We start from the raw sequence: 21,029 nt of genomic DNA, 5'->3' as shown, positions 1-21,029 counted from the left end.
TCTTGGGTATATACCTAAGAGTGAGATTGCTGGGTTTTATGGTAACTCTGTGTTTAACTTTTTGAGGAACTGTCCATCAGTTTTCCACTGTGACTACACCATTTTACATTTCCATCAGTAAAAGACCAGTGTTCCAACATTTCCACATCCTCACCAACCCTTATTTTCATTAAAAAAATAGTTTTTATTATAGCCTAGTGAGTGTAAAGTGGTGTCTCATTGCATTTCCCAAGTGACTAATGATGTTGAACATATTTTCACGTGCTTATTGGCCATTTGTATATCTTTTTGGGAATAATGTCAACTCAGATCCTTTGCTCATTCTTTAAGGGGGTTATTGTCTTTTTATTGTTGGGTTATAAGAGTTCTTTCTATTTTCTAGACTCTGGACACTAGATCCAGACACTCAGATCATTTGCAAATGTTTTCTCCCTTCCTCTTGACTTTTCACTTTCTTGATGGTGTCCTTTGACATACAAAAGTTTTAATTTTGATGAAGCCCACACATTGCTTTTTATAAATATAGATTTTGTTCCCATATACAAGTCAAGCCCAACATAGCACTAAAAAAATCTGCACACAATGCACAGTAAAAGAACTTGTCTACTTTGTAGTAGCCAGGGCTATATTTTCCACCTCTCTTTCCCTTAAAGAAAAGAGAATGGGCAGAACTGTTTATTAATATCACCATCAACTGCTTACATTCCTGCAGTAAATCATGAAGCACTACTCACTCTATTATTATATTCTAGGAACTGAAAAATGAAAGATGAGTTACATGCATTCACAATTAGTCTAACCATTCCTGAAATATGGGCTCTGCTGAGGGGGCTGTATTTTTTCTGTACAGATTCTCAGTAGTCAATGAAGTTTTATTCCCTAAGCCTCTCAAATACGATGCTGGACATGCTCAGACAATACGAAGGGTCTTTCCTAGGACTTTGACGCTTTTCTCTGGAGTCCACAGTGCCTTTGGACTGTCCTAGACATTTAGAAAAGATGTTGCACTTCCATTTTATGTGCTGCTATTTGAATACGCACTGAGGACCCCATCCCTGACTCCAGTTCTCTTTATGAAGAAGTACACTCTCATTTTCACAGCTCTGTGACCTTTCATTTGTTATTTATGAGCTTTTGCAAATCTAATACCACTCTGACAGATTTAATTTGTGCTCTAAATTACCTTTGCATGAGTTACTCAACTGCTGGTTTTATTCCAATGGATTACTTGCTACATTCTGAAACAGAAAAAAAAATTAGTTCGAGATCTATTCGACTTCCTCCATTTGGGAGAAAGTTGAAAAGAGTTGCATTCTGATTTTCACTGCATGGTAATACTTAGTATAAAGGAGGATTTCTAAGACTAGTCAGGGAGGCAAAGAGATAGACCCATAACCCAGATCACGTTTTACAAATCCACATCCTAATTGCTATTTTATATAGAGACCATAAAACAAGATACCCCCAATTCCTTAAACTCATCACTAAGATAATTAAGCACTTTTGGAAGCTACACTAACTAAGGTGCCAATTACCAAACAACACCTCAATATTAAACCAATATATAAGTATTGTGACGTAGAGAAGTAATACAAGTCTAAGTATTTTTCAATGCCGTTCCTATTGTAATATGAAATGCCTAATATGGGAGCAAAATGAAATTTTGAAGCCTGGAAGATCATGAGAAATCTTGACTTAATTTTCAATAATCCAGGTTTGGTGGTATCTTAATGATCTGAGTAAGTTAATTCAGCTCCCAAAGTATAAATTCAATGCATGTCTTACAAAACTAATACTACTTAAATATGTCATTCTGACTATGGTACCTTCTCACCATTTGGGAATTGCTTATAACATGGTGGTGGTTTTCAAACATGGGTTCATTGACATGTCTCCATTGAGAGACAACATCTACATCTTCTCCCTTTTATTCTGGGACAGCCCTATAGACCAATTGAGCAGAGTATGGTGGAAATAACACTCTCTGGCTTTTCAAGCTAGGTCACAGAAGGTAATTAAACTTACACCCAATGTTCTGGAATGCTCAACCACATAAGCAATCTGAGCACTCTTGAGTGCCATGCTGTGAGGAAGTTCAAGTAGTCCACACAGAGCTATGGAGACTTCATGAAGAGGCAGTGCTGCCCTGCCAGCCCCCAGCTGCTCCTGCCCCACCGCCTTACTCCATTCCAGCTCCCGCCACAGTCTGATCAAAACTGCATGGAGACTCCAAGTAAGAACAGCCTGGGCCAAGCTCTTCCCACATTCCTGACCCACACAAACCATGAGAGAGAAATGAAATGATGATAACTACTTTATGCTATTACATTTTGTGGTGATTTGTTCTGTAACAATAGATATCTAGAATATGAGGAACTGGTGTAGGAGAACTAACTAGGAATTCTCGTACTCATGAAAATAATCCTATTTTCCACATTGGTTGCAAGGTACAGAAATCGAAATCAAACAGGCTATAATCAAAAGGGGGAGAAAGGGAAGAATTTTATGGTCTCATCTAATACTCCTGCTTGAACATGGCTGGACTTTTAACCCTCTTATCAGGAATTTCCAGCCCTCAACTCTACTTTGTTCCCTCATTTGCTTTTATTCTCATTCAGATCTTCCAGCTTCAGAAGCATTCCCAGACTGTTTTTCAACTGTTCCAGAAAACAACAACAACAACAAGAAAAAAAAAACACCTAAAAAAAAAAAAAAGGGCAATCCATCCTTGGACTACAACTGGCCAGGGGAATACGGCATTCCAACTGGCCAGAGCTGGGCTATTAGCATGTCACTTGGACAGATGCATAGTGTCAACTTCATATAAATCACGTAGTTTGAGAATAGGGGAGGTATTGGTTTTCCGAAGGAAGGAAAATCTAGGTATCGTCACCTGAAGAAGATTTGCTGGGCTAGCAAAACTACACAGATGTCCATACAATTAACAATACTAACTTCTAAGTACCTGCATTAACCTAGAAGTGCAAAATGAAGTTAATGATGGCCAAATGAGTATTTCAGCAAATGGTGGGGAAGTTACCTGTTGACACGATTTCCTTCTCTAAAAATAGAATACCATGCCAGTACAACTTTGCAAATCAAAACAAAAGGCGAAACAATAGTTCTAGTGGGCATTTAGAATCACTTCTGCCCTATGTTCTCTCCCCTGGTTACGAGATGGCTCTCCTACTGATACCCATCATGTGGTGCTATTTGGGGTGCACCGTGTTCTTACACGGCCCATCCTACAGGGTGCTGTTGTTTGGACCAGGGTCGGACATTTGATCCAAGCCAGACCAATCAGAGTTCTTCCTGGGTATTTTTCAAGCCAAAACTGGATAAAGACAATCAGCCCTCTCTGGTACAGAAGTCCTCAAGAAGTGAAACTCAGGAACACGTGTATGCCATATTCCTCTCCACAGGGAGGAGGAAGAAGAGAAGGCAGCTTGCTGCCTGAGAGAGCTACTGATAACGGAGGTAAGAGCTGAGCTATGTGTAACCATTGCCTTTTGGGCTAATTGTTAACTCTTCCCTTAGAAGACTCAATCTCCATCCAATAAAAAACATTTTTGCCCAAGCTAGTTTGAAGTCGCTTTCTGCCCCCTGCAGCCAGGAGATCAGACCAACCAATTCAAGACCAATTCTTATAAAAGAGGCCAGCCCCCAGCTTAAATTTTTCTTTGTAACATATATGCTTTTTTACATTAATACTTCTTTAAGGCTTATCAGCTAAAAGGTTAGAGTTGGTTTTAAAAATGTCAGTAATAGAGAACTAGTCAGAGATTATCTCTTTCAGGCTTCATAGACACTGATGTTTCCTTTCCTATAGGGAGACAGATGATCATCTATTCCCAATATGAATTGAGGACCTATCTGCATAAGAATCAATGCTTTAAAAAAGTGTGTATTTCTTTTCCTGGAACCCCTTGGCAAGGCTAGAGTTATAGGGAAAAGCTGCCTTTGGACCTTTCCCCAGTCTGATTTAAAGGTCAATTGCATCAAAACCCTTCAATTCCTGAAGGATAAATGATGTCTGGCCTAGTATGCTTAGCAGTATATTCACATTTCCTAAAGATATTATATTCACTCTCTTCTGCTTGTTGGCTGTTTGCTTGTTTGCTTCTTCTATCAATTTGAAGTTTCTAGAGAACTGACGAGAAGGCATTTTGAAATACAAACAGCCACAAGGGGATGGAGTCAAAGAACTCTCCAGGCAGGAACGGAAAACTAGGTACATTTCAGTGCTGGCCTGCCATTTTTTATTTACCTAGAAGGGAGTGGTGGTTTGGAGAAATTTTTTGCTTCGTGTCTTTTATTAAATGCTTCTGTATGTTTAAGAATGCCATATTTTCATTTTACTTGTTCTAGGAATTCTAATCCCAGAGACCTTCCAAAAAATGTGGAAGTTAAAAATGTTTGAACTTATTAATTCCCACTTTCAACTTATTAACAACCACTTAACATAATCTTGATTCTCACCCAGGACAAAAAAGAACGAATCCACATCAAATATTTTGCACACAATAGGGTTTTGCCCAGGGTTCCAAGAATCCTAACCAAGTTTTTGTCCAAAGTCCTTGAAAATTGTTACCATTTAGCCATTTATAACTCAAGATCAAGAAAACTGTAATTGCTAATTTCATAGATGTGGCAAACCCTTTCAAAATTTCTTGCAGGGTAGGAGGGTGAGCCTGTACTCTTCCTGTGGGAAAAATGAAAAAAAAATCAAATAGCCAACATCAAAACAGCGACTTACGTAAAACAAAAACCTTTATGGCTGTATTTTTTTCAAATCACTGGATTCCTCAGTAGCTAAGTAATAAATCTTAACCAATTTTTCTCATTTAATAAAGAATATGCTTTTAAAAACAAATCTATCTATGCACTCATCCTCCAAATTTCTGATCAACCAATACCTTGAGCTACACAACATGTGTCCTGATAGTGCAAAGACCATCAGGGTTTCATTTTTGTGAAAGGGTATTGGGGTCTGTGAAAACTCACATTCTAAACTATAATCTGACTATTTGCTCACCGTGGGTTTGAAGGCAAAGGAATGTATCAGATGACCTCCTGCCTCTGTATCATCGGGATAGGAATTCTTCCTTTGTAATGCACCATCTTCATTTACAAGCCTCCATAAATAATGGTTATTAAAGAAGTCTATTATTGTAGCAAAACAGAATATAATAAGATTTTTACATAGTAGTATCCATCCAGGCAGAAAAAGATGTAGGAGTTATTAATAAAAGAAGATTGTCCTTGATAATAGGAACTTTTTTATTTTTGCATCTAAATTAACTCCCTTCTTAGAAAAAAATATTAAGTAGCTTCTTATGGATGAGGAAGTGTAGGTACCTAAAATGACTCCACTCCCTGAATGCTGATACTGAAAGAACCATGTGAGATTCCTCTCCCCTCACATTACTGCATTTTCCTACTTGTCTCCAGTTGTCCTCCTTGGTTTTGATTTTACTTGCTCATTCATTCATTCATCATCCTCTATGAGCCAGGGATAAACAGCATTATCTATTATACATGCTGTCATTAATAGTTCCAGCTTAATACTCAAATGATTTAACCCTATTAGTAAAATCATTGATGTAACTCTTAAAATTCCCCACACGGTTGCTAAGTACATGGGAGGAAATGTTGACCTGCCTTGTATGCAAGGGAGAGATGATACATTTTTGAGTCACTGAGTCAAGAGTGATCATGGTGTGATATTGACCTCTTGTCCTTACTAAGGCCACACATTTGTAAGACACCAGGTAGAGGAGCCAGGTAACACAGTGACTGCACCTGCCCTACACAAATCTCAGGGAGGTCACCAGGCATTACCAATAAGACCCAACAGGAGGTTCAGAGTCCTTCCTAACAACCAGGGCAGCTTATCTGGAAGAAGGAAGAAAGGGAGAAGTGGAACTTGATGGGGATGACCCATTATATTTTATAAAGATCCAGTTAACAGCTAAGTTCATATGAATTATTGAATAATTATACTAGTAACAGGACACTGGAAATAAGTATTAGAGAAAACAAAAGATATTAAAATTCCAAAGAATCATAGCCAGGGGTGGACTTACCACGTAGTGAAGGGTAAGCTTCAGGGTCCCTGATTGTAGGGGCCCCTGCCAAGGCCCTATTTCTAATTTTAGGATTGTTAATTCATGTTTTCTTTTCCTTAAGGGGAGCTCCTCCCTAAAACCTGGATCAGCCACCCCTGACCATAGTAATGCAAAAACAATGTTTATTAGTCATAATATTCTTGCTTTTTCTCTGAAAAGGGTTAGGTTAATAAACAGAAAAGAAATGCTGTCATTCTACTCTCATGGAAAGGAAAAAAAAAAAAAAAGTAGGAAAGACAGCACATTAACCAAGGCTGGCCTCAGAACTGGGAAGTGGAATTATAGCTGGAGAAAACAATCAACCAATGAGATAACTCCATTCCTCTGGGGCCCCTCCAGCACTGCCCGTGAGCAAATCTCCCAGGACCACTGAATGGAGGAAGAATGTAGGGCGCCCCTAAGGCAAAGGAAGAATTAAGGCGGAGAGAAAACCCCAAGCTTTAGATAATATGTGTTTCTTAGCTATTTTAAGAAGGGTCAGAGAAGCCACTTCATCTCATCGCTGGACTGGAAAGGAGGCCAGTCTAAAGGGAGCAACAAGATCACACTCAGCAGTCCCGGCAGTGCTGATCAGGCCCCAGCCGATGGAGTAGAAAGGGAATTACATAGGAGCTCTGGAGCCAGGCAACCCCAGAGCCTTTTACCTACCTCCTCGGATTACTGTGAGAACAGATAAATGCCTGGAAAGACTGTGGAGCACCGGGTCTGGAGCCAGTCCAGGCTATAATTCTGACTCTGCTACTGACAGCTGTGTAACAGGCTTCTCAACCCTTGTGCCTCAGTTTATTCATCTGCAAATAGGGGCAATCATACCACCTAGGTCAGAGGGCCCTTATCAGGACTAACAGAGATAATACACAGAAAGCACTTTGAACCATACCTAGCACCTGCCTGCTAGCTAATGCAATTCGCAAAATCAGCTCTAAGTGTCCTAACAAGGCATTGGGTTACTCATTTGGGTGGGTCAAGATGCTGGCTCGGAAACTTCTGCACCCACAGTCTGGGAAGGAGGTATGAAAGGTCTTCAAAAAGGCTCTGTGGAATGCCGTGTTCTATTAGGAGAAATCAAAAGCTTGCCAGATTTTTCTAGCTGATCCCAACTAAGATCAACATCCTCAGGTGAGGATAAAAACACAGGGCAGGTGAATTAAGTGAGGCAGATTGGGGAAGGTCTACGGCAGGACTTCTCAAATTTCAGAAATGCTTTCTCCTTCAAAGAGGAAAAAGTCTCACAGACAGAATTTCATCTACCCTTACTGTCAACTAATTAATCCTAATTATAATAATTATATGCTACTTACACACACACAGATAGGAAACTAGGATAAGCTCCTTTGTTTAAAAGCCCACACGGTACTTTAAAATCTAAACAAAATTACCAAATATAATTACATTAAAATTAAACACACTAGTGAAATAAAATCTCCTTTAAAGAAAAAAAGTCAGGGGCACCTGGGTGGCTCAGTACGTTAAGCATCCGACTTCGGCTCAGGTCATGATCTCACGGTTGGTGAGTTCAAGCCCCTTGTTAGGCTCTGTGCTGACATCTCAGAGCCTGGAGCCTGCTTCAGATTCTGTGTCTCTGTCTCTCTCTGCCTCCCCCACTTGCTCTCTCTCTCTCTGTCTCTCTCTCTCTCTCTCTCAAAAATAAACATTAAAGAAAAAAATTTAAAATAATAAAGAGAAGAGTCTCACAAAAAGAATTTCATCTACCCCTACTGTCAACTAATTAATCCTAATTATAATAATTATAAATGCTACTTACATACACACAGATAGGAAACTAGGATTAAGCTCCTTTGCTTAAAGCCCATGTAGCAGCTTTAAAGCTACACAAAATTACCAAATATAAATATAATTACATTCAAATTAAACACACTAATGAAAGGAAATGGAAAATAACAGTAATGACTAGCATTGATTGAGCACTTACTATAGGGCTGAACCCAACATGTGCAAGGCACCCTTTACGCGCTTTCTTTAATCCCCACACACTGTGAAGTAGGCACTATTATTACCCCATTTTACAAATGAGAAAACTAGGGCACCAAGAAATGAAGACACACATTTTTAAATCTACAGAACTGGCAGGTGCCCAGAAGTGCACAGACACCACTTGGAGAAGCCCAGACCTAGGAGGTACACAGCATCTGGTGACAGGGTGACGGAGGATGAGGCAGACCCAGAAAAGAGTTTGGGGCCGTCACTTAGCACAAGAAGGACACCAAGATGAGGATGCTGGAGGGGTGGGGCCACCCACCAAAGACCACATTGTCTGGGTGTCCTTTTGTTTTTGTTCTGGTTGGGGCATAAAGAGGGCTTTGCTGGTAATCCCAGATGGAGAGGAACTGGCCCTCCTACTGGAGTAGGAGTTAAGATGAAAACCTGGAGAGAGGAAGTGCAGGGGAAAGATGAGAAGAGGGAGGGTAAGTAAGAGGGAAGGGGGTTGTCAAAAGAGGGCCAAGGTTTCCAAATTTGCTGATCCTAGCAAACTGCTGATGCTGGCTCTCATGCATTACAATTTCACTGGTGTGGGGTGTGACGTCAGTATGAGGTTGAAAAATCTCTCCAGGTGATTCTAATTTGCAGCAATGTTTGGGAAGCTTTATCACACTTTTGCAAATGACGGTGGAAGGAAACAGCTCCTAAAGGTATTCTGTCCATCCAGGGCACCAGCACACCGGACTGGAAAGTTCCCCTTAGCATCACTTAAGGAACCAGTAAGCAGTCCAAAGTAATCAGCGTTATGTATTCCTCTAGGAATCCTCTTTATCCTATTTATCCTTAAAGTACTGAGGAAAGGGAGCGAGCAGGTTGTGACCTATAAAATGACCACAGCTTCCAACGTGACAAACTTCTCTTGGCTACTTTGGTAATAACTCCCCAAAAGTGGTTTTCATCCTCTTGATGAAATGACTGTCCCATGTTGCCCTTGAAAGACTCCAAGGTGAAGTTCACTCTACCTTTCCGACCCAGCACACTTAATTTTATGACAACAAAAGAGAAAATGTCAGGAGGCCTCTCCTGAGACACACATATGCTTACAACCATTACTCCCAAGGTAGCCGGAGAGACAGAGGAGTTTTTGAGAAAAGAAACAAATAGGCCAACATTTTCAGAGGCAGCATGGAGTGTTGGGAAGAGAATGGCTTTTGCAGACCGCAGACTTGAGTTTGAACTCTTGCTCTGCTACAAAGAGCCATGTGAACTTGAGCACCGAACTCCCTGTGGCTCAGTCTCCTTGGCTGCACTGACACACTGGGATGCCTTCAATTCATCAGGACCCCACACTGCCATTTCCATTATGCGTGACTATGATCGTGATGCCAAGCCTCGATCATTAAGTGACACCCCCCTACCTGGCCCTTTAGAGGTGGCAAATTCTCATCCTCACTGACTTTCCAGTCACTTGTTCTGATGTTATTCATAGAAGGAAGTTAGGCTGAGAATAAAGCAAAAGAAAAGAAGTAACATCATTGGGAATAAACAGGGAAGGCAGTAAAACATTCATCCTGGTTTCACTCTGTAAAGTTAGAGTAACATAGATCTGATATCAAAACCATATAATTTATGCAGTTGCATTAGATCCTGCCAGGTCTTTCTCATAGGGGTTACAGAACAAAAACAAAAACATGAATATATCGTAGAGATGAAAATGTAGGTAATTGTAATGAGCTCTCGCTTTCAATCCTCCATTATTATTAATTCCAGAGGGTTCTAAATTTCTGTATTCTAAATAACGCTGTGAGTAGCATCCTTGCGACTATAGCACATGATCTATTCCCCCATTATTTTCTTAGAATAAACTCAGACACAGGAGAAAAAAGAAAATGAAAGGACCCTGTCTTCCACTGGGTAGACCAGGAAGAATGCTGGAGGGTTTCTCTTCCCTGGAATTGTGCCATAAAACTATGAGGTAAGTATTTTCCAAGATCCTTTGTTTTCCTATGCTTGCAATCAAGAGGGAAAGACAAGACTCTCTTTTGGTCCTTTCCTCCTGCAGGATGGATTAAGCCAAAAATATCAAGTCCAGGTAAAATGAGGCAATGACTGAGTTTCCCATGACAATAAAACCCATCTCTTCTTATCCTGAGACCTGTGAACAGGTATCGTTTCTAATCCTAATTTACACTCCAAGTTCAACATTTTCCACTAATAATGCATGCTCTACACTTGATCTTAGCCAAAAGGCCAAGAAGCAATATTAATAATGCATGCTCTAAATATGGCAAAAAAAAGCATCATAAACTCCAAATTAATCGCTGGTTATTTGGGAGAATTCATTCATTTAATAAATATTCACTGTGTCAAATATGTATTGGGTATTATTCTACATTCTGGGTTATAAAATAAACAAAACAGATGAAAACAATATTTGATGTTCTGGCTCAATATATTTCTGGTTTATTACAGCTCAGTAGTTTTGGAAGAAGAAACGGATTCAACAAAAATTAATACTGAGGTTCAGTTCGTGATCAAGCTGATTGAATGTAGCTCATTAACATTGTTGGCTCAGCACAATTCAAGTTTCTTTTAGTGGTATAGTGCTTGGGGACTCTCTACTCCAAAAGGAAACAAAAAAATGCAACACATGAAAATTTTTTGGTTACTCACCAGATTCCAAAACCCCAAAATTGTTCTGGGCATTTTTTTTTGATGTGTAATAACTCCTGTGTTTTTTGATCCTACTTTCTAAATACTTTACAAACCAGTACTACCTTCTTCATCATGTCTATGGCTGGAACTTCAGTTCAGGTCCTTAATTTTTGTTTGGACTATGGCCATAGCTTTTAAACTAGTCTGCCTGACTCTGGTTTCTTTTCTTTCCAATATTTCTGTCTTACAGTTTATAAAAACAGAGATCTGATCACATAGCTCTACATTTAGAAACTGTGAATAGTTCTCACTGCTTGCAGGATATAGTTGAAATTTTTTATCAGCACATACAAGGAGTGGGAGAATGAGTAGATAGGCCCTCAGGATTCTGGATTAAGGCCATGCCATTGGCAGCAGAGAAGTATACCCCTTTTGAAAAACAGCCCCTGGCATATGGCTGAGCCCTGCTAAAGACAGAATGCTTGCTCACGTGATAACAAGGGATCATGCATTCAGAACTTCCCATTATAAGCTGGGATCTATTAGACTTAATCATTCATAAAGGCTGTCATACCTATCAGAACCTCAGCCAGCATTATCACCTGAGGGCTTAAGAAATGCCTGGTGGGGTGCCTGGGTGGCTCAGTTGGTTAAGCATCTGACTTGATTTTGGCTCAGGTCACGGTCTCACGGTTCATGAGTTTGAGCCCTATATCCGGCTCTGTGCTGACTGTGTGGAGCCTGCTTGGGATTCTCTCTCTCTCTCTCTCTCTCTCTCTCTCTGTCTACTCCTCTTCCACTGATGTGCATGCACTCTCTCTCTCTTTCTCAAAATAAATAAATAAACTAAAAAAAAAAAAAAAAGGAAATGCCTGAGGCACAGGCATGGAATGCTGCATAACACAGCATAGGACCAGGACCCACTTCACAGAAAGGAGATGCAGCATTGAGCCCAAGAACATGGGGTCCACTGTTATATCATATACTGCACCACCAAGAATTAGCTGGAATAGCCTTCTGAAGGTACAGCTGAAGGACCAGCTTGGAGGCAATACTCTGAAAGGATGGGGTGCCAGCCTTCAGGATGCAGCACACGCATCAGGTCACGGTCTTCCGTACAATGCTGTGTCCTGAATAGGAAGAATACATGAGTCCAAAAACCAACAGGTGGAAGCATGAGTGGCCTCCCTTACCATTGCCCCCAGTGATCCATGCAACTCTGATCTCTGTGATATTGGAGGTCCTCATCTCCAAAGGGGTACAATATTACCAAAGGACATGGCAAGGTCCAATCGAACTACAAGTTTCATGTCCCACCAGGCTACCTGAGACTCTGTGTCCAAAGACCAACCAAATGCCATTATGGCAGGGATAATTGGTCCTACATAGGAGGAAGAGACAGGGCTACCTTTTCACAAGAAAGGCAGGGAAGAATCCATATGAAACCTAGGTGATCCTCAGGGGTGCCTCCTGGTGCTCCATTACCCCTGTGTAGTTGTGAAAAGACACATGTGGCAATCCCAGCCTGAAAATGCACGATTACCAAGGTTCCAGACTCCTAGGAATGAAGATTTGGGTCATACAATTAGGTGGACCATCAAGACCTATCTGATGACCAAGGATGTGAGAAACTCAGAATGGATATTGTAGGAAGGAGAGGGTAAGTACAACTGCAGCCCAGAGATCAAATGCAGCCAAGGATGAGGCACAATTGTCCAACCCACCCTCATCTTCTGAGTTCCCTCCCATGAAGAGCAGCCCACAGGAACCACAGGGATGCTCCTCCTTGAACTTGTGTAGAGAAGGAGGTCCGTGTGGCACAAAGGGCAGACTGTAGCAGCCATGAAAATAAGCCTCATGATTTTTGACTTTGGGGGGCACGATCAACCTACAGTCCTAGCTGTGCTCCAAAATCCATCACCACATTCATACTGAGGCCACACTTCCAAAAGGCTGCTCCCAGCCAATGATTGAGGAAGGCAGGGACACTACCTACCAAAGCAGGCTCTTTTTCTGGGAATACAGGAGACTCCTCTGATAGATGACTTTGGCTTGAGGGTACCCCATCTTCCTCACCAAACTTTCTTAGAATTGCACTATAGGCTATGATCCCTCCCTCCCTTCCAAGGGTCATCCTGTACAGATTCTGACAACTCTCCCAGTCTCCCTAGTCCATCCCCATTTCCCTCAGAGGTGTGTAATAAGTCTCCTATACATCTAATCCTGTCTCAGCATCTGCTTCACAGCCTTCCTGACCTGCTTCTACCATCTCTCTAGGCTCACCCCCTACTTGCTCCCACTGTGCACTCCACAGACACCACACTAATGAGCATACTACTTTCCGCATCCAAGCCTAGGAAAAGCTATACTACTCCCTCTGTCTAGAGTGCCCTTTCCCCTTTGCCTTCTTTCTGGGGTCTGAGGTTTGGCAGCCAGTATAATTGTGCACCAGACTTTGGCTTGGCTCTGTTTTCATTATTCTGTTTTTGCATGACCAGTTCAAGGAGAATCTGCCTGATCACAGAGTGCAGATTGCTCCATATCCTATACCAAGTTGTAAGGTTCCATGTGTTTATCCTATCCAGTACGCATCCTACAAAGTGTCTCTCCCACTCAACATAAGGGCAGGGAAACAAAGTGTCTCTCCCACTCAACAGTGTTAGAGTCCAGAATGTGTCTGTCTGTGAAGAACAGCCACTACTCAGCTCCAGCTAAATGTTGCCATGAAGGATAGCGAGGCAAGATCTGTTGAGTTTTCAAAAAAAAAACCTCAGAAAACCAGATTTTTATTGTGAGATTTCTGCATTTTAAAGGTTACAAACTGATTCAAAATTAAAACGAAACCCAACAGGAGGTCACACAAAGAATACCCACTGACTGCTATGGTCCACACTTGCCAGCTTTTGTCCACCACTCTAAAATGCACCAACGACCTCACCCATAACTCATACGGAATGCACCCTGTAGATCTGAGCACTGGAGGCTTGGCACATGGTGATGTCTCCGAGAGTCTGTGCTACTCTCTTTTAAGAAACTTAACCATTACGTTTTAGCATTTTGTCTTCTTAGTTCATGAAGTATTTCATAACCCCATGCTACTGAGGACTGTATTAACCTCACCAAAGAGGCAACTAATTCATTGTCTTGTTCAACAAATATTTACTGAAGACCTAACATGGGTCAAACCCTGTGCTATGTCTGGAGGTTCAGATTTGAATAATTGAGCCCTTATAACCAAGAAAATTGTAATTAAGTAGAAGAAACAGAAAAGTAGAAGGTACAATATTATATTGTTTGAGAAGATTTTAAAAATACATTTATTCTCTACTAAAGCAAACGACTTGAGTTCTCAAGAAACATTTATATCTTTTCAACAAACAAAAATGAAACTATCTATAGATATAGATATAGATATAGATATAGATATAGATATAGATATAGATATAGATATTCAAGAAACACCTTAAACAGTAACCTGGCTATTTGAAAGATTTTAATGGGTGAGAAATATTTTCATTATAAAATTGTAGAAACTAAATGAGGACTTACAAAATACAAATAGTGAGCATTTAAAAAAATATTAGTACATATTTAGTTGTAAATGCTTTCATAGAATCACTTCAAAACTGTTCCTCACTCTTACACTCTGAAGTTTCTTTTTCTGAATAGTGGCATAAAACATAAATTACTTTGGGGGAAGAAATTTTATTAATTGAATATCTACCCTATCAAGGTTCCATTGTTTATTAAGCCCTGTTTCTAAGGAGGTAAATTTGTAAAAATACACGAATACAACAGCGGCTAGTTCTAGAGAGACTTTTGGCCATAGATTCCAGGATTCCTGAAGACCCATCTATACATTGTGAAGATACAACCGGCTACCCCTTGGCCCTGTCCCTAACTTAGGCACACCTGCACTCAACTAGTCTGACATGTGTTCTCGTGCAGCAAGGTGTGGTGTGTGGATGGAGCCCAGAATCAGAGTGAGCCTGGCAATTGTTCCAAATATTTCTTTCCTTCTTCCTCACACGTCCCCAGTCACATTGCAAATCAGTTGCCTGGTACAGGCCTAGTTCCTCAAAGCAGATCTATGTACTTCACTTTCTTAATAATCCTGGCCAACCCTTCAAAATTTACAAGGTGAAGCTATTCTGTGTCTGTGAGTATTGGGAGAATTTTAACAATTGGATTAAAAAGCCAATCAAATGGTAAAATCCTAGGGGAAATGCTCATGCCAGGGAATAGATTAACTGTTAGCTGATTTCAAGAACAAATGGAAAGTGCAAATCTCAGAGAAATGAGGTGGACAAGGAGAATAAAGTAAGTGGGACATGAACAACTGAAAGTATTTGGGCCACAGACACTGGTTTGGTAAGTCTATAACACAGTAGAAAGATGAAATTCTTTTTTCTTCTCAATTCCTTTTTTTTTTTTTTTAAATCTAATTTCATCTTTCTTTACACTTGATACAATTTGGGCATGTTTGTTCTCTACATCTATTCCCCTGTATAATATGATAAATGAGAGGGGAAGAAATGTATCCGGTAACTTACAAACTTGACCTCCTCTTTCTCTGACCCTGGTCTCCCCCGAGCAAGGTAAGGCTGCAGGCAAGAATGTTGGGTTCAGGATTACTCATCACCAGGGGATACCTGGAGGACCCTGCTGGAGAGTCCTACATATCCTCAATTTGCCTTGTGTGAGGATAAGGCCAACAGTTGGATGATGCTTAGCGGTATGTTAACCTTTTATACAGTCATGGAGAAGGGAAAATGCAAGCCATAGAAGAGGTTTTCTGAGATGAGTGTGACATTGTCAAAAACAATAGAAATACAGCAGAAATTAAAAGTACCGGAACCGAGCAAAGTATTGTTACTGTGCTGGGTCTTAAAATTCAGTCCTGGGGTTTCCTGGCTCAAGTGGCAGTATGGGGAGCATGAAGAGTTCACGATTATGAAAGAAGCAAACTTAATCAAGTATTTATTATCTATCTTCCATTTTCATTCCCACCACATAACACAGTTTGGATCCTAACATGAAATGCCTTTATATATATATATATATATATATATATATATATATATATATATATATATTTAGCTTAAAAAATGGAAGCAGTTGACAGTATTTTGGCTCCCAATTAACATAGTGCCCACAATGCATATTGAATATTTATTTCCTGTTTACTAGGTAAAGAGGACAGACATGGCTTGTCTAAGAAATCTGTCCTGGACACTGCACTATGTTTATACTGTTCACAGACTACAGTCCCATTGTGACTGTTCATCAACATTACCTGAAAAAACAGACTAGTAAAGAAACAGACTCAGGAAGTCTAAGGTAGAATTAGAAACTTTGTATTAAAACAACAAAAGCAAAAACAACTGTAGTGATTTTAAAGATTTCCAGATATAGAAACTTTAGGATTAGATCAATAAAAACATGGATAAACATCCCTCAACAGCAGTTCACAAAAAAAGAAATAAAAAATTAGCTAATAAATCTTGTTAAAAGGTTTAATCTTACCAGATTTAAAGACAAGTGAATTGAAACAATGATTCAGAACAATATAATTTCCTCACCTAAAATTGGCAAAAATACTTCCATCTGATAATACCCTATGTTAATAAATATGTGGGAAAAGAGACAATCTCATCTGAGAAGTAAATTAGTTTATCTTTTTTTTTTGGAAACTAATTTTTTTTTTAATTTTTTTTAACGTTTATTCATCCTTGAGACAGAGAGAGACAGAGCATGAACGGGGGAGGGGCAGAGAGAGAGGGAGACACAGAATGGGAAGCAGGCTCCAGGCTCTGAGCCATCAGCCCAGAGCCCGACGTGGGGCTCGAACTCACGGACCGCAAGATCGTGACCTGAGCTGAAGTCGGACGCTTAACTGACTGAGCCACCCAGGCGCCCCAGAAACTAATTTTTTTAATGTGTGTACTCTTTAATCAAAAATTTCCACTTCCAATAATTTACCTAGCAGATATATGTCAAAAATGTGCTAAAATCATATAGGGCAAAATGTTCAAGATAACCCAAATATTTAATAATAAGGGTGAGGTTTATAAGTTAAAGTAATACCATACAAAAGAATATTGTATCACTTCTAAAAAGAAAGAAGATCTACAAGATATATTATGAAGAAAAGGAAGACACAGATGAGATTGTACACTATGGTGCTTTCTAAAATGGAAGTGAATAAATAATACACACACACACACACACACACACACACACACAAACATATAGGCTCTATGCATTATCTTTATCTTCTAAAAAGACACCTAAAAGTTATTAATAATTATGTTTGGGGAGAGGGCCTTCACTAGAGGAGTGAGGGAAGTGTTTACTTTCATTTTGTATGTTTCTACACTGTTTGCATTTTCTCACCACGTACAAATATTCAAGGGCATGCATGGTGTTTTCTGCAAGATCTGTTTAATTCCATGCTAGCTTCCCTCACTCTCTAGTACATTTCTTAGTCAAATACTTCTGTCAATCACTATGTGAGTGAGTCAATTTATTTCAAATTATATCCCACCCACACTGCCAACCTACTTACTAGAAAAATGGATTTGAGAAGGCCTATAATAAAAGACTCATAGTAAGGCTATTAAATAAAAGAAGCAAATAAAATTCATGGAAAGGAAGGGGAGATAAAAAGCCCAGGAAAATGTATTGACTATGATTGAGCAGTCAGCATGGCTCCAAATTTCCTAAAGAAAAAGGCAAAAAAGGAAACATGGTGGTTGATGTCATTCTTATTGTCTGGAAAAAGATTTCATGCCTGTTTGTCAAAGATTTTTTTACTTGGTGCTGAATTCTAAGAGACATGATCCAAGACACCTTGAAAATATCTTGACTTTATGTCCTTAGGCTCCCAAATTTGACCCTGCAACAGAATCACCGAGAGGACTTGTTGAAACAGATTTCTGGGCTTTACCCGCAGGGTTTCTGATTGAGTAGGTGTGGGGTGGGGCCTGAGACTTTTCATTTCTAACAGGTTTCCTAGGTGATGCTGATGTTGCTAGTCCAGGACCATACTTAGGGACATGGGAATTTTTGACCAAGCCTTCATTCATTAACCCTTAATGACTTCACCAGTAGTTCTGCCTAGGATCTGGAGATACTCTTCACATAAGCGTTTCAGTAAAAGATCCAAATGTAACCTTATGATCTAATCAGAAAACAAAGATGGAACTTGAGACAGCCACAGATACAAAAGCATTGCCTATGCCTTGGCCCTTTCTTAATACAAATTCATTCCACACCACCTGTCCCTGATAGGCTTAGACAGGAACTGATAATGCAGATTCATGACTCACATTAACAATGGACTCATTTTACCCACACAGGAGGCTGGTCTCTTGCCAACATCCAAAATATATTATCGTTCAATTCCAAAATCCAGAATCAATGACCTTTAGACAATCTGCACTCTTTTTAAAAAATTTTTATTTTTTGCCTATTGCCATGGGAAATAGAGGATTAACTGTACCAGGAATTAACATAGGACCTTTCTCCTGGAGAGGTAAGAGTTCAAAACACTTTTCAGATAAACAACCTCATTTGTCTTCCAACATGGGCAGCGGTGGGGGTGGGGTGGGGTGGGGTGGGGTGTGTAAACTGCACTTTTATTACAGCACTGGAATTCTAGGTCTAAGGCCACTGTCTCCAGTCCCTCTTTGCTTCATGGTTCTCAAAACACTTGGTGCCATAGGAAATAACTGGCCCATTTAACAGCTGCACTCAGATAAAGATCATACACAACACACACACACATACACACACACATTCACATGTACGCTGGCACCAACAACCAGTATGTTTTACAAGATTAAAAACATCTAAAAATATATCTAACAGAGGCACTTATAAATGTATACATTGTAGCTCAAAACAGAGAAAAATGAAAAAGAATTTGAAAAAAACTAAAAGTGCTCTGAGATCCCTGAATTTCAGTAAGCTTACCTGGCCTTCAACAGTTCTGTTTTAAATAAGCGTCTACTGTGTACCAAGTACTGTTTTAGGAACCGGGATTAAAAGTTGGACACAAACCCCACTCTTGACAGTAATTACAAGATCTGTCATAAAACTGATCATTCCAGATGACAGGAATAGGCTATGTGTGATGTTAACTGTATAGCTAAACAATGCGCAGAGAATGGTCACTTAACCCCTCCTGGGGGTTCCAGGGGACTTCCTGGGGGAGAAGACACAGCCAGAGACAGATGAACAGGAAACAGCTGCAATGCAGACAGAGGGGTATGGTGAAGGATATTGTGCTAGGCTGAAGGTTACATACCCCAAATCCGATCACTCCTTCTTTGTTACAAATAGAAATTCTATTTTGTTCAGGGTGGCATCCAGCCTGACTCAAAATACACTTCCCAGAATTCCCACCAGCACTGGTGGTCATGGGACACATTCCTGGCTAATGAGATGTAAATGAAAACCACAGTGGTGCTTCTAAGAAAGCTGATGGCTCACCTTTGGCTTTTGCTTTTCCTTCTTTGCCCTTCACCCTTCTTGGGGCTTGCAACAGAGATGAGAAGACCAAGAGTGTGACTATCATTTTGGGGAGTACGAGTAGAAAGATGGAATAAAACTGGTCTCTCAGAGCTGTCACATCTGCCCTGGACTGCCAACTTCCAGTCTTCTTATTAATGAGAAAAGGAAGTCCCTGTCAGGTGGAGCCCCCGGAGTGTGGATGCAGCCAGATATACGCCAACAGAAACCCATCTCATACATGCAGGTGAGACTATCTTTGCATTTGTTTGTGTGCATATCCTGGGGAAGGCCCCAAATCTTAGAGCAAACGCTAACATCCAAAAGCAATCTTCTTGAATCCTCCACTTTTATCAAAACATGAACTTAAGGATGTCCTGGCACTTTTAAAAAGTATTGTTATAATTAAGCAGCAAACACTATTAACAAGTGTGTTACTGGAAAGTTTAAATATGATCTCTAATCAAGAGCTAGTAAAGCAAGATTACAATGGCCAGTAACATTTACAGTTTCCTCTGGAAAAAAAATCCCATGAATACATAATCCCAGGGCTTAAATAAAATTTGTTTAGACAAGATTTTTTTTTCTCTCATCCTCCAGACAAAGAACTACGAACTTTCTCTTCCTCCCTCCCTCCTCTCTCTCTCTCTCTCTCTCTCTCTCTCACACACACACACACACACACACACACACACACACACACACCACCTTTTGTTGTTTCCTCACACACAATGACACAATCAGTAGTCTCAAGCACTGATGTTGCTCTCCTTTTGCTACTTAAAGGGCCACCGAGACCTACAATCAGCAGGACATCATGCAAGAGTTAAAAAGGCTGTTTCTTTGTTATTCCAGGAAAAATGTTAAGGGACAGGTACCGCCTGAGTGTGGAGTAAACAGCAACAAGTGCTCAGGCAGAGGACGTGCTACCACTGCCTGGGGCAGGTACAGATCACCACAAGTTCTTTCAGGTCTAAAAGCATCAGGTGGTTGTCCTGGGACTTTCCCACCAGCCCTCCCAGCCCCCTCTTCAGCCAAGATGGGCGGGGAATGGCATGGAGGTCTGGGGCAGGGATGCTCCAGTCCTGGCTTTGCCCAAAGTAGCTTTTCCCAATGGACAATCACACCAGCTTCTCCACCTGTGCAATAAAGGATTTGACCTGCATCAGTGATTCTGAGCTTGGGCGGGGATGGAGTGAGGGTGGGGGGGATTGTGGACCGGTAAAATTTAACTTGAAAACAGGGGCACCTGGGTGGTTCAGTCGGTTGGGCATCCGACTTTTGACTCAGGTCAATGATCTCACAGCTGATGAGTTTGAGCCCCGTGTTGGACTGACAGCTCAGGGCCTGGAGCCTGCTTTGGATTCTGTGTCTCCCTTGCTCTCTGCCCCTTCCCTGCTTGCACTCTGTCTCTGTCTCTGTGTCTCTCTCTCAAAATCAATAAACTTTAACAAATTTTTAAAAAATTTAACTTGAAAACAAAAAAAACTACTCCAACGAAACTTTGCCAATGTTGTGTTTTCCTTTAAAAGGCCATACAAATAAAGCAACACAGACATAATGTTCCCAACCATGCTTCATGGGGAAGACTTGTCCTGTTATCTGGCCTGCTCATTTTGGAAGGGTCAGACTGTCCACTAAGTCTCTTAATATCCCAGTGATTGTGACCTTTTATTTATATATTTTGCTCTTGTATTTTGAAATGTTTTTCCACTTGATCTTCCAGACCAATTTACCCCAACAGTCCCTATATCCCAAAACTTCTTGACTTTTTTGGGCACATAGATCCCT

The 21,029-nt window shown here is 40.4% G+C and overlaps 1 protein-coding gene across 6 annotated transcripts in view; it reads right to left on the bottom strand.

The window, feature by feature from the left end:
- The window catches only part of LYPD6 (LY6/PLAUR domain containing 6), a 123,942-nt gene that overhangs the window by 30,690 nt on the left and 72,223 nt on the right, over positions 1-21,029 (bottom strand). The window contains exon 1 of one of the 6 annotated variants that reach the window (XM_019838091.2): positions 1,184-1,202. The exons of the other annotated variants lie outside the window; for them this stretch is intronic. The gene's annotated coding sequence lies outside the window, so the exon portion shown is untranslated. Of the gene's footprint in view, positions 1-1,183; positions 1,203-21,029 lie in introns of those variants that run through there. 6 annotated transcript variants of the gene reach the window in all.

Source organism: Felis catus, chromosome C1 (genome assembly GCF_018350175.1).
Source record: "Felis catus isolate Fca126 chromosome C1, F.catus_Fca126_mat1.0, whole genome shotgun sequence".
Lineage (NCBI taxonomy): Eukaryota > Metazoa > Chordata > Mammalia > Carnivora > Felidae > Felis > Felis catus.
This window is presented reverse-complemented; position numbering and strand designations above follow the sequence as displayed.